A 13872-nucleotide genomic window follows, 5' to 3' on the forward strand; every position below is an offset into this window, starting at 1 on the left:
AATATTTGGTTCCAGTAATTATTTTATGAGGTTACTAGCATCCTCGTGTATTAGGTATGGGTAACTTCTACTGAATACCTATCCTCTCAGGTAGGTATAAACGGATAATTGGTTTGATTTTTGCATTTAATTTAAAGAGGCTGCCTACCTCTCGAAAGGTACCTGTTGAGAAAAGTTGTTCGGTTGGTAGTTTTATTTCGGAGATTACCATCTCCCTCTTTTGACTCTAGATTTGTCTTTGTGCACCCCAATTTGTAAATTAGAAAGTCAAACAATAGATGAAAAGTATTAAATTTTGTTCTGTCTGGTTGCATCCGATCGCTTTCTATTCAGGCGGTCATACGCTAGTAAAACTTCTCCTTCGACTGACTGTACACTGCCAACTAGCCAAAAAAGACTGTCCACTAAACATATACAAAGTTTTTAAAGACTACCTGTCGGACAGAATGGTAGAAACAATTTATGCAGGCGCGTGGGCACAAAAACACTCGAACAAGGGCTGTATACAAGGATCTGCCTGTGGACCGATTCTATGGAACATAGTTCTTGATGAACTGCTAAATCTCAAATTTGACTCTAACGTTCGCATACAGGCATTTGCTGACGACGTCTTAGTTATAATAACTCATAAAGATACGGCAGAACTACAGAAAATAATTAAAGATACTCTCTCCTTAATAACAGACTGGGGGGAAAAAGTAAAACTGCAATTCTCGGAGGAAAAAACAAAAGCACTATTCATCAGTAAGAGGAAAACACTCCCACCAAACATTGTGATGAATGGTAAAATTGTTCCACTCTCTCGGTATTGCAAAATTTTAGGGATAGTCATAGATGACAAGTTAAATTGGAGCAAGCATGTGGACATGGTATGCCAAAAAGCTGTCAATATAACCAAGAAACTTGCATTTATGGCAAAACCTACTTGGGGACTAAGTTCTGAGATATTAAGGACAATCTACATAGGAGTAGTCGAACCAATAATAACTTACGCCGCGACGGTATGGGCAACAGCTGCAAAACTAAAAAATATTCGCAAAAAACTAGATAGAGTCCAAAGGGCCATCGGCATTAGAATATGTAAAGCCTACCGCACTGTGTCCCTTACTTCTGTGCAGGCAATTGGGGGACTAACACCTTTGGACCTAAAACTCAAAGAACTCAGACTTATCGATGAGACAAAAAGGAACAGAACTTTGCATCTACTACCTGACGATAAAAAGTACCAGGGAATCGTAAAGGTTACTCATCTACCTCACCCTAGTAAACAAATTGGAGAACATGTCATCTTTCAAGGAACATACGAGAGAAACTCCTTTGAAGAGAACGAAATAGATATATACACAGATGGAAGTAAAACTGGAGGAAAAGTGGGTGCGGCCTACACAGTGTTCAATGCTAGCGGAGAAATTACAGCAAAGAAACTGCCCCTGGCAGATTACTGCTCAGTATTTCAAGCAGAGCTTTTCGCAATAATGCAAGCACTAGAGTGGGTCAACAAACAGCAAAAGCATTGGGAAAAAGTTAACGTCTTAACAGACTCACAAAACGCTGCACACGCACTAGAGTCAGGGACACCTACCAACCCTATGGTCTTCAATATACAATGTTCGGCTCAACTCTTGAGAGAAAGAGAGTCTACCTGTAAATTTTTATGGATACGCGGGCACAATGGAATCCATGGAAATGAAAGAGCAGACGAGCAAGCAAAAGACGCTGCATTGAAAAGCAAAATACAAAAACTCTATTCTGAATTCCCACTGAGCTACGCAAAGTTCAAAATAAAGGAGGCAATTCTCGAAGAATGGGACCAAAGGTATAAAAACTCTGATACAGGTAAAGGAACACGGCTATTTTTCAGGAGTATAACAGAAGCCAAAGAGTTTGGTAATAAGACAACTCCAACTTTCGAACTCACACAAATCCTTACCGGTCACGGAGCAAACCTATCCTACATTCACAGATTCAAGCTGAAAGATAGTCCCGCATGCCCGTGTGACAAACTATCGGACCAAACAGTGAAACATCTGTTGCTAGACTGCCCAATGTTCACGATGGAAAGATGGCAAATAACCAAAGAATGCCAGAGAAGAGATATGAACTTTACTGACATTTCTGATGTCATAAAAATTATACCTCTCCGAAAAATCTTCATTAAGTTCGCAAAAAACATCATGACAAAAATTAAGGAACAAAATAAATAATAATCAAAAGACATAAAAATAAATTTAAATCACATTAAGCACGATCACTATGGCTATCCGATCAATCTAAAACATGGCTAACGCAAGAAATCACGAACCAAGAGCGCTAAAGAACACTTCCTATCCTACAAATGGTTCTGTTAAGAGGGTAAGCAATTATAATCTTAACAGAACATCCACAATTTTCTTTCAGATTCACAAAACTACTCCGGCTGAGGTTTTACATGGTTCCCTCATGCTGTCAAACAAATGTTGGAGTAATGGATAGCCCATGTCAGATAGTCCCACTAACCTCTCTAAAAATAACATGAACCCTTACCTATCCCAACATACAATGACATACTTACCTATTACAACATACATGAAAAAATTAAACTCAATAGCTCATTAAAAAATCAAATAGTTTAAAGAAACCTTGATAAATAATAGACAAGGTAAAAAACAGAGAACACCAAAAGGAAAAAAAAAAAAAAAAACCTAACCTATCATAACCCAACCTAACCTAACCTATGCTAACCTAAACTAACCCAACCTAACCTATAATAACCCAACCAAACCTTACCTAACCTATTATAACCCAACCTAACCTAACATAACCTATAATAACCAAACCTGACCAAACCTATCCTAAGCTTACCTATAATAACCCAACCTTACCTAACCTAACCTATCATAATCCAACCAAACCTTACCTAACCTATTATAACCCAACCTAACCTAACATAACCTATAATAACCCAACCTAACCTAACATGAACTTTCCTAATCTAACCTATAATAACCCAACCTAACCTTACCTAACATATCCTAACCCAACCTAACCTATAATAACCCCACCTAACCATACCTAAAATCAAAACGCTTTATTTAAAAAAAACAACGTATTAAACTTGGCCAGATCCCGAATAATTTCCTAAATGGGTAATGTACTGGACAGGAGTCCGCACAAGGAAAACGGGAAACAGGATACAATGAGCAGTGGCGGGGAGTGAAGAATTTGCCTATTATGCGTGAACTTCATACAAAATGGTTCGAAATTATTATTTACGTTAATAATATTAATATCAATATTTTTCAAAATCGTAAATACAAAGAGTTGTTGTTTTTGTCATTAAGTTGAATCAAATGTTTGTTTTATTTGTAAATTAGTATTAAAACGGTAGTTTTGCGTAAATAATTAACGTTGTTTGAATAAATGAAATTGTACGTATTTTTTTGTTATGGATTATTTCAAATGAAACACTCTAATTCGCTATTATGCCGCCAGAAGAGCGCTCTGGCGGCCAATAGGGTGGATTCCTTGAAAACGTTAATTTTATCAGATCAGTCTACACACACATACACAGTAAAGACTAGTGAAGAAAGAAGCAACATGATGAATTTGTTTTCGAATGAAAATATGAAAATATAATTTGGGGAAATTTTCTAGCCCCTTCTCATTTTTCAGCACTGCTTATACAGCAGTAATATATGCATTCCCATGAAATTTTTTTCGAATTACGTGTTTTACGCTTAACATTTTTTTCTCTCTAGCCACTAGCCACACCCGGGATTGGGAATAATAATAATAATAATAAGTGTTTTATTATCTTTTTTTGTGTAACAAATAGATATAATGATATCCTCACTGGGATCTCCCGTGCTGAGGATTTCATTTACTTATGTATAATTTAATTATAAGAAAATTAATATTAGGTACATCAAAGTTACAAATAAATTTAATTATGAACAAATATCATGAAATATATATATAAATATATATTTTTTTTAAAATAATTTTAAAATAAGTAAGATGTTTTTTTTTATATATATATATTAATATATGAAGTGTTTTTTGGTATAGTTATATATATGAAATGTTTTTTGGTATAGTTCAGTTGATTCTGTTTTAGTCTGTGTTTGATTTCAGTAAATTTTCTATTTCAGATCTTCCTATGTTAAGTATCCAGCTTTTTATTTCAGATTTAAATGTTAAAGTGTTGAGGTTTTTGAGTGTGAGTGGTATTTTGTTGTAGAGTTTAATACTATGATATAAGAAGCTTTTTTGCCCAAAAATTGTATTATAGTTATATGCTATTATAGTTCTATCGATATATTTAAATGATTGTTGGAACTAGTGTAATAATTTATCCTTTCGAAACCAGTGCAAAATCAGGAAACACGTCAAACGGGCACCCAACATTTCTACACGGTTGTCATTCGTTACATGAGAATGGGTTGTTTCTGCTTGTTCTTGCAAACAACTCATGTTTCCTTCCTTCTCAAAAATGGGTCTTTTGAATACCCAGGTTTGCTTCTTTTTTTCCTCAAAAAGAATCCCCACAGAGCTTCCCCAAAGATGACATAGATCCTGAGGAAAATCATTTTTCTCTGCTCTCCATGGAATGGATTTAACGAAGAAAAAAAATCATAAAAAGTCATTCAAAATATTTTTTCCTATCTAACTAACTATTCATCATTGAACGCCCCTATATTTTGTTCACATATATACACCTGATTAATAGGTGAACATATTAGAACATCGCAATCGATTTTCTGATTCTTTCACCGCCTATTTTTTTCATTACTCTTCATTTCAAGCATTATTCTTTCCCTCGTGTGTATTATGATAATTTATTTTATTTTTTAGCGTTTGTATATGTTTACGTCGGTGGTCTGGGCATCACAGCTGGATGTCATAGGCTCTGGGCCCACAAATCCTACAAAGCCAAAACACCATTGAAGATGCTGCTGACTATACTCAACCTCATGGCTTTTCAGGTAATTTTTCATGTCCCACCTTTTCCGGGTTTCAGCGGGACTTAAAATCTACATTTTTAAATGTAAAAAAAGTTTCTAATGAAATTGGTTTGACCTGGATAGTGTCTCGGATAAATATTTCCGATTATTATTTAATATTTTTGAATTTATTGTTGAAAAGTTTTTGTCCGTTAGTGTAAATGTCATAAGTAAGATTTCTTCAAGTTTAAAGATAGATTGTTTCAAATTATTTATTAATTAATGAAAACATTAATAATTACGCATTAGTTGATTTATGGCCGATAGAATATTCGTTTAGCCTTTTAAAGCGAAAGTACTTGCTTTGCGCTGGGGATATTTTACTTAAAAACGCAAATAATAATATTATCTGGCTGGCGGCTCTTGTGGAACATAGCGATTATTTAAAGCTTTATCATAATCTTTTAATATTTATGTCCAGGATTCCGTGATAGACTGGGCCCGGGACCACCACATGCACCACAAGTTCAGCGAGACCGATGCAGACCCCCATAACGCAACAAGGGGATTCTTTTTCGCACACATAGGCTGACTGCTAGTTAAGAAGCATCCTGATATTAAGGCCAAAGGTCACGCCGTTGACATGTCTGACCTCAACGCTGAACCCATCCTCGCTTTCCAAAAGAAGTAAGAAAATATGTTCTCAAAGCGACATTGTTACGACGTTTTAGTGTTGATTATCCTTATATATTCGACGTAAGTATTCAAATGGTATTTTATTGCCGTCGTTAACCTCTTGTTTTATTTTTTTTTATTTTTTATTGATTAATTGTGAAAAACAGTATAATCCATTTACATTTCACAAATAACAGTTTATAAATTGCAGTTTATAAGAAGTAAGTACATACATTTATTTGCATGGGTAAGTACATCAATACTATCTGATTAACCAGATTTGTTAAATAGTTTGCTTATTGCCGTCTTAAATTCTCTTTGGTTCAAATTGAAAACGTCAATCACAGAAGAAATGTGATTTAACAAAGTAGTTATTCTCCCCAAAGGCATGATCATTGGTAGGTTGGTCCAGCCCCTTGGAAAAATAAATAATCTGTGCTGTCTAGCTCTGATGAAATTATCAGGGACATAAAAAGAAATTCGTTCCAGAATATCTGGATTGCAAATGTGCCCATTTAGCAGCTTGTGCGCCACTAACACCATTGCAATATTTCTCCTAACGTCGAGACGTTCATCCCATATCATTTGATGTAGCAACAGAAAACAGGCAAAGCTATTAAAATATATCAGTACCTACATTTCATATGAAAATCACAATCTAAATAGTCTGTGACGTAGGGAAAAGAATTCACGGGAAAATGTAGCTTTTTGCAATCATGAAAAAATGTTCATAATTTAAAACGAAATTTTGTATGCTCTAATGTTATGTCACTGATAAATAATATGACCTTTTGAAATCACAGTACCGAATCTGAGGACTGAAGCGATTGAATTTCCTGCACACGATCTTTTTTTAATTCCATAATATCACATTGATAGAAGCGAAATATTTCCTTTTTTAATATAAAATCTATACAGAATGCTGAGGAAAAATAAATTTACCCCAGGGTTAAGAGAGGAAGTTCTGGGAGAACGTTAAGAAAGTTATTAGGGGTGTGTAGGAATCGAAGGGTCAGTGTATCTAGAAGTGACAGATATATGAATCCAACCCTCCCACTGCGGTGCAAGGCGTTGAGCCAAATGTGTCCATCTGGAGGATAAATGATCTCCCTCATATGGCCTCTCCTGATCTGGCTGGTTGGTAGACGCATCCGCCACCAAGACCTGGACGAAGTTCACCCCATAAATAAAGATTCATACAAATAATTTTAAAAACCTTATAATTTAGTTATTTAAACTGGGTTTTTAAATATGATCTCACTTACTTGAGAACAATCCAGTAATAAAAACTACTTAATACACAAATAAATACACACAATTACAAAAATCTACTCAGACACGGAATACCTTAATTGCATACATCTAAATAAACATTAAAAAACGAAAACCAAACAAATAAAATACATAACTATAAAACTACTAAATTACAAATAGTACAACGAGAGGCAAGATACAAAACCGACACAAATACGTACACAAGTAATGCTTGAAAGATGCGTAATACATATTTTTAGCAAGTGCAGAATATTTTTCTTAATCCGTATAATCATCGAAAAAAGTTTCCGCCGTGCCGCCGTCCCGGGAACCAATGATCGGATGACTAACACCTCTGTCATAGGTCACATCAAGTGGTTCGCTACGTTTGGGATTTTAGTAGAGATGCCCGTGTTCAACGTGTGAGGAGTTTTGAGGAAGTGCCTTCCCACCAGCTGCATGGAGTGCCACATCGCGAGCGTCTGGTTTGAGGAGACCCTTTAACCTCTCTAACTTGTATCTTTACCTCGCCTTTGTCGCAGTAGAAGAGATATATTAGTAGGTCACTCTTGTAATGTTTTGCCCTTTCTACTTCAAACTTTTCCTTCTCTTCTTTCTACGATAATTTTCCTTAAGTCCCGTAGGTAACTTTTCCATAAGGCTTTGGTTATATATATATCCGGGGAGGGAAGGTCCTCCCTGCCGTCTTTTCTTTATTACACACCCCTTCAAGAGTGTACATCCTAGTTTGTCTACGTGACGTACGACCTTGAACGTACTCATTTCACGTGACGGTTCAGTATAAAAAGGCTTCACCGAACGTTGTGTTGGTTTTTTGTTTCTCGGTTTAGAAACCTAGTTATTTATGTATGTGTGGTATCCCTTGGTTCTTTTGAGATAGAGTGAGTTGAATCCATTACCGCTGTGTTTTAAAACCATTTTATAAACCTTATCTTCTAAGTCGCCTGCTCCCCCCCCCACTAGCTACTCGATTCTACCTATCGTAGGGTAATGTGAATATAATAAAGTGTTAGATTTTATATATGTGATATACATACGATAAGTTTATGGTGTTAGTTGTCGGCGCCATCCATGTATATATTTTGGGAGGGGAAGGAGAGGAAAGGAAATGAATTTTTTTCAAGCTAAGATTGACTCCTCCTCTTACCAAACAAAACTGATGGATGATAATTTGAGCAAGGCGATCGATATCTGCGTGTCTGGATATCACAACCGGCCGGGTCTCCCCTTGTTCCAAATCGGCAACCTTCACGCCAGAATAAAGAAAACCAGGTCTCATCACCAATTTCAGAATTGCCCCAATCTCAAACACCTCCAGGAAAATCTACTTTACTGAGTGTAGAAGGGGAAAACCATGATATTCCTTGTCACGAATCTAGTCGCGAAAATGTGACACGCAAGGTCCTAAGTTACGTGCCACCTCCAGAAAACGTTGTAACTCCCACGCCGTCGGGGATTTACATCCCTTTCTAGGTCAATACATAGGTAACACACGACGATCTTGTCGACATTTTGCCTGCTTATTAACGATAGGTTGTGTGCCTACCCATTCAGCCAATTATCATGTGAGATATATGTAAGGTCTACTCGAAATGCCAAATTTGGGATGAGGACTGTCTGTATTTTAATATTTGGTTCCAGTATTTATTTTATGAGGTTACTAGCATCCTCGTGTATTAGGTATGGGTAACTTCTACTGAATACCTATCCTCTCAGGTAAGGTATAAACGGATAATTGGTTTGATTTTTTGGATTTAATTTAAAGAGGCTGCCTACCTCTCGAAAGATACCTGTTGAGAAAAGTTGTTCGGTTGGTAGTTTTATTTCAGAGATTACCATCTCCCTCTTTCGACTTTAGATTTGTTTTTGTGCATCCCAATTCGTAACTTAGAAAGTCAAATAATAGATGAAAAGTATTAAATTAGAAAGTCAAATAACAGAAGAAAAGTTTTCATTTCGTTCCGTCTGGTTGCATCCGATCGCTTTCAATTTGGGACGGCATACGCTAGCAAAACTTCCCCTTTGACTGAGTGTACTCCGCGCCTCTCGGCCTATATATGAAAAGGTCGTTGACTCGTCTCTCGCTCACAGCTGATTGACGGTTCGCCTAGCACATCCCTGTTAATGATAACACTATTTGGGCGGCAGGTGTCGCAAACTCAGTTCCTGTACCTCGGCTGTAACCGTCTTTTAAAAAGGTCCTCTGAAATTTAATAAATAATATAAAAAACTCACCCAGTTAGGCACCTCTCATTCTCAGCGTGAAGCTTACCTGGTTACACTATATAGCTAAATCACTTTAATTTTCGACCTCCTCCCTACGCTTATAAAAGGGCAATTAAATATTCCTGTAAATAAAATTGTACCTCCCTAATCTGTTAGGATTCGAACCCACAGTTAATAATCTATTTGATTCTCTGGTTTTCGGTCTCCGTGGATAGAACGCCATCTCGCCAAATCAATAACTTAGCCCGATTAAACACTTCCTGCCTTTAAGTACATTCACTCTATTTTAAAAACGCAATCATTATTTTTATTATTTTCATGTTTTTAAGACAAGCAATCTAGTTCGAACTGTATACGAAATCACGTTTAAATCAACACAACTTTATAACACAATCGCGATTGCACAACACCTGGCGCCCCTGAGGTGGGTTTTTACAAAACGGCGCTCTACAAATTATCCAATTATTATTATTGTCATTATTATTAATTGTTTTCCCACTGAGTCGAACCACTTTCACTTCACACAAACACCGGATCAATAATCTTTCACTTTAATTCAATATTCCGCAATATTCTCTAATACCATTTGAATTCAATAATTAACTGCAATTTCAAACAACACTTCTGATTTGTATCCCTTTCTCGGGGCTGTCAATGCACCCAAGTTCAAAACTCGACTGTCCCTCCGGTCTCTTCTTTCCCGTGGGAATCTGTTTACTCCAGGCCTGTCTGTCCATAAATCTTCCGTCGTTGTCTAAACAAAAAATTTTTTTGAGCACGTTCGTTTATTATTTATCGTTTATTTTATGTGAGTGTCCAAAACATCACAGCCTCCCTTTAGTTCTAAGCCCAGCGGGTAATCTCGCTTCCTCGTGTTAGTCGATGGGATTAGAAATAACTATAGGTAATTTACGTTTCTCGAATACCTCTGTATTTATTTTTTATTTTTATTTTAAATTTTATTTTAATTCTTCCAAAATGTTGAGCGCCCCTGTTCTTCGGTTTTTTCTTCGCAACCTACCATCTGTTTATTTTTTGGTTCCCGTGATTATCGGCTTGTTCTACTGGTGAGTTTTTTTCCGCCCTCAGCTTTTTCAAGTGTTTCGTGTCTTTATGGGTAGAAATTCAATATGTCATGTCACACTTGTTTATTTTCGAATTTTAAACTGTGAGTTAATTGTTTAAACAGTGTTGTTTCATCTCAATACGTTATTTGTATTATGTTCGAGTGTTATTTATTTCCATGTTGATTTGTTTTTATTTTGTGTCCTCGGCTGTGATCCGATGGTTTTTTGTCCGTCTGTGTTATTTATGACTTAAACATTCTCTGCCTTTTAGATCTGGAATAAACAATAATTGTTTACAGTTATTCTAATTCTTGTGTTATAATTAATCCGATTTCGATGTTTGTTTATCCTTTGGCTTCGTTGTTTATGAACATTTTAGATGTTTTTTGTCGTCACAATGAATTCAATGTTTTCCGGGTCTGTCTGTTTATTCTATTTTGCCTTTGAAGTACGATGTCTCTGTTATCATTTTTGACGATAGGTACCATTTCTTTTGCTGTTAGTGTGAATTAATAAGGTTTATGAAATCCATTTTTTCCTCAACAACAGTAATGAACTCAAGCCAGCTTTTAAATCTATCTCTCCTGGTTTGCGGCATCAGATGTAATGTTTTGCCCTTTCTACTTCAAACTTTTCCTTCTCTTCTTTCTACGATAATTTTCCTTAAGTCCCGTAGGTAACTTTTCCATAAGGCTTTGGTTATATATATATCCGGGGAGGGAAGGTCCTCCCTGCCGTCTTTTCTTTATTACACACCCCTTCAAGAGTGTACATCCTAGTTTGTCTACGTGACGTACGACCTTGAACGTACTCATTTCACGTGACGGTTCAGTATAAAAAGGCTTCACCGAACGTTGTGTTGGTTTTTTGTTTCTCGGTTTAGAAACCTAGTTATTTATGTATGTGTGGTATCCCTTGGTTCTTTTGAGATAGAGTGAGTTGAATCCATTACCGCTGTGTTTTAAAACCATTTTATAAACCTTATCTTCTAAGTCGCCTGCTCCCCCCCCACTAGCTACTCGATTCTACCTATCGTAGGGTAATGTGAATATAATAAAGTGTTAGATTTTATATATGTGATATACATACGATAAGTTTATGGTGTTAGTTGTCGGCGCCATCCATGTATATATTTTGGGAGGGGAAGGAGAGGAAAGGAAATGAATTTCTTTCAAGCTAAGATTGACTCCTCCTCTTACCAAACAAAACTGATGGATGATAATTTGAGCAAGGCGATCGATATCTGCGTGTCTGGATATCACAACCGGCCGGGTCTCCCCTTGTTCCAAATCGGCAACCTTCACGCCAGAATAAAGAAAACCAGGTCTCATCACCAATTTCAGAATTGCCCCAATCTCAAACACCTCCAGGAAAATCTACTTTACTGAGTGTAGAAGGGGAAAACCATGACATCCCTTGTCACGAATCTAGTCGCGAAAATGTGACACGCAAGGTCCTAAGTTACGTGCCACCTCCAGAAAACGTTGTAACTCCCACGCCGTCGGGGATTTACATCCCTTTCTAGGTCAATACATAGGTAACACACGACGATCTTGTCGACATTTTGCCTGCTTATTAACGATAGGTTGTGTGCCTACCCATTCAGCCAATTATCATGTGAGATATATGTAAGGTCTACTCGAAATGCCAAATTTGGGATGAGGACTGTCTGTATTTTAATATTTGGTTCCAGTATTTATTTTATGAGGTTACTAGCATCCTCGTGTATTAGGTATGGGTAACTTCTACTGAATACCTATCCTCTCAGGTAAGGTATAAACGGATAATTGGTTTGATTTTTTGCATTTAATTTAAAGAGGCTGCCTACCTCTCGAAAGATACCTGTTGAGAAAAGTTGTTCGGTTGGTAGTTTTATTTCAGAGATTACCATCTCCCTCTTTCGACTTTAGATTTGTTTTTGTGCATCCCAATTCGTAACTTAGAAAGTCAAATAATAGATGAAAAGTATTAAATTAGAAAGTCAAATAACAGAAGAAAAGTTTTCATTTCGTTCCGTCTGGTTGCATCCGATCGCTTTCAATTTGGGACGGCATACGCTAGCAAAACTTCCCCTTTGACTGACTGTACTCCGCGCCTCTCGGCCTATATATGAAAAGGTCGTTGACTCGTCTCTCGCTCACAGCTGATTGACGGTTCGCCTAGCACATCCCTGTTAATGATAACACTATTTGGGCGGCAGGTGTCGCAAACTCAGTTCCTGTACCTCGGCTGTATCCGTCTTTTAAAAAGGTCCTCTGAAATTTAATAAATAATATAAAAAACTCACCCAGTTAGGCACCTCTCATTCTCAGCGTGAAGCTTACCTGGTTACACTATATAGCTAAATCACTTTAATTTTCGACCTCCTCCCTACGCTTATAAAAGGGCAATTAAATATTCCTGTAAATAAAATTGTACCTTCCTAATCTGTTAGGATTCGAACCCACAGTTAATAATCTATTTGATTCTCTGGTTTTCGGTCTCCGTGGATAGAACGCCATCTCGCCAAATCAATAACTTAGCCCGATTAAACACTTCCTGCCTTTAAGTACATTCACTCTATTTTAAAAACGCAATCATTATTTTTATTATTTTCATGTTTTTAAGACAAGCAATCTAGTTCGAACTGTATACGAAATCATGTTTAAATCAACACAACTTTATAACACAATCGCGATTGCACAACACCTGGCGCCCCTGAGGTGGGTTTTTACAAAACGGCGCTCTACAAATTATCCAATTATTATTATTGTCATTATTATTAATTGTTTTCCCACTGAGTCGAACCACTTTCACTTCACACAAACACCGGATCAATAATCTTTCACTTTAATTCAATATTCCGCAATATTCTCTAATACCATTTGAATTCAATAATTAACTGCAATTTCAAACAACACTTCTGATTTGTATCCCTTTCTCGGGGCTGTCAATGCACCCAAGTTCAAAACTCGACTGTCCCTCCGGTCTCTTCTTTCCCGTGGGAATCTGTTTACTCCAGGCCTGTCTGTCCATAAATCTTCCGTCGTTGTCTAAACAAAAAATTTTTTTGAGCACGTTCGTTTATTATTTATCGTTTATTTTATGTGAGTGTCCAAAACATCACACTCTGTCACTCCTGAACACATTGATCACAAGATTTCTACCCAACCCTCATATCTGTTACCTTCCCAGAACCTCCTCTTCTTACTTAAATAAAGCTCTAACTTTCCAGGTATTATCTAATATTGATGCCGCTAATCTGCTTCGTACTTCCAACTATGGTGCCCATGTACCTATGGGGAGAGTCCTTTGTCAACTCATATTTCTTGTGCACCGCGTTACGTTACGCCACCTGCCTCCATCTCAGCTGGCTTATCAACAGCGCTGCTCACCTTTACGGCAACAAGCCTTACGATCAGCGCATCAATCCCGCTGAAAACTTGTTTGTGTGTGCGTTCGTCGCTGGGGAGGGATTCCATAACTACCATCACACCTTCCCATGGGACTACAAGACTGGGGAATTAGGAGGATTCCTGAACTTCACAAAGACGGTAATCGACTTATTTGCTAGGATTGGGTGGGCTTATGACCTGAAGACGGCCCCTGTAGATGTCATCAAAAAGCGGGTGCTGAGAACAGGAGATGGAAGTCATATCAGTCTCTTGGGATGGAAAAATAAAGATGAACCAAAGGATGAATATAAGGAGCTTAAAAAAAATGACTAA

General features: G+C 37.1%; 1 pseudogene; it reads left to right on the plus strand.

The window, feature by feature from the left end:
- Positions 1-4043: 4043 nt before the first annotated feature.
- On the plus strand, positions 4044-13872 carry LOC149420837 (acyl-CoA Delta-9 desaturase pseudogene; annotated as a pseudogene).

The sequence above is a fragment of the Hesperophylax consimilis genome, chromosome 9 (assembly GCF_061612785.1).
Source record: "Hesperophylax consimilis isolate HC1 chromosome 9, BYU_Hcon_1.0, whole genome shotgun sequence".
Classification (NCBI taxonomy): Eukaryota; Metazoa; Arthropoda; class Insecta; order Trichoptera; family Limnephilidae; genus Hesperophylax; species Hesperophylax consimilis.